This window comes from Apodemus sylvaticus, chromosome X, assembly GCF_947179515.1.
Source record: "Apodemus sylvaticus chromosome X, mApoSyl1.1, whole genome shotgun sequence".
In the NCBI taxonomy this organism is placed as follows: domain Eukaryota; kingdom Metazoa; phylum Chordata; class Mammalia; order Rodentia; family Muridae; genus Apodemus; species Apodemus sylvaticus.
In genome coordinates this window covers 66,316,583-66,318,287 of record NC_067495.1, presented here as the reverse complement: position 1 = coordinate 66,318,287, position 1,705 = coordinate 66,316,583, and positions in this window count along the sequence as shown.

The following is a 1,705-nucleotide window of genomic DNA, read 5'->3' as shown; positions in this document are numbered from 1 at the left end:
TATGTATTCTACTTTCCCTTTCCCATGTGATAAGATAGTACAAGGGGCAATACTAAGATTTAAAGAAGACAATAATACAGTGGGAAATAAGTCAACTAAAACTAAAGATATATGGAAAATACTTTTGGAAACCTACTTCTTTGCAAGATAGTTTAAAATACCATTTTAGAGGAGAAAAAAAGGGTTTGAACATAGATACCCTGTATGAATGACTGTTTCCCCTAGAAGACATAGATTAGTAAATGGAAATATCTGTGGAGCTGGAAAGATGGCTCAGCGGTTAAGAGTACTGACTGCTCTTCCACAGGTCCAGAGTTCAAATCCCAGGAACCACATGGTGGCTCACAACCATCTGTAATAAAATCTGACTCCCTCTTCTGGAGTGTCTGAAGACAGTGTACTTACATATAATAAATAAATCTTTAAAAAAAGAAAGTAAGAAAATATCTGTGAGATACTGCATATGAGTTACTGATTATGGAGGTCCCAGAGAGCCCTAAAATAACAAAGGTTATTGCCATTTCTCTTGGTGGCATCCCCAAAATAGATAATAAGATCCTATTGAGGAAGACACAATACAGTTTGGTTGCAGGACATAGAAAAATCAAGTTATAATTGACCCTTCTTCCCTACTTACTACCTTTCACACTGCTTAAATGTACTATGTAGGTCAGTTTGAGAAAAGACATCATCAATCTTATGCAGTGAAAGGCCTTGCATGCTATAATAGCAACTTATCAGACAAAATATGCCCAATGGTTCAATAGTGGCATGACAGTTATGAAGATAACCATTTTCCACTTTGATTTGAGAACAATTCTACAGGATGATATTCATGCCTGATTCTGTAAGTCTGTTCAAATTCTTTTTTTTTAATATTTTTATTTTCTATATCCTTTGTTTACTTTCCAAATGATTTCCCCTTTCCCGGATCCCCCCCCCATATGTCCCATAAACCTTCTTCTCTCCATCCATTCTCCAATCACCTCCCTCCTTTTTGTCTGTCCTTATATTCCCCTCCAATGCTAGATCAATCCTTTCCAGGATCAGGACCCTCTCCATACTTCTTCATGGGAGTCATTTGTTATGTGATTTGTGCCTTGGGTATTCAGAGCTTCTGGGCTAATTAATATCCACTTATCAGAGATTGCATTCCATGTGTATTCTTTTGTGATTGGGTTACCTCACTTAGGATGATATTTTCCAGATCAAACCATTTGCCTAAAAATTTTGTGAATTCATTGTTTCTAATTGCTGAGTAGTATTCCATTGTGTAAATATACCACATTTTCTGTATCCATTCTTCCTTTGAGGGGCATCTGGGTTCTTTCCAGCTTCTGGCTATTATAAATAAGGCTGCTATGAACATAATGGAGCATGTGTCTTTACTGCATGCCGGAGAATGCTATGGGTATATGCCCAGGAGAGGTATAGCAGGGTCCTCCGGAAGTGTCATGTCCAGTTTTCTGAGGAACCGGTAGACTGATTTCCAAAGTGGTTGTACCATTTTACAGCCCCACCAGCAGTGGAGGAGTGTTCCTCTTTCTCCACATCCTCACCAACACCTGCTGTCTCCTGAGGTTTTAATCTTAGCCATTCTGACTGGTGTAAGGTGAAATCTCAGGGTTGTTTTGATTTGCATTTCCCTAATGACTAATGAAGTTGTGGATTTTTTTGATGGTGTCCTTTGCCTTACAGAAACTTT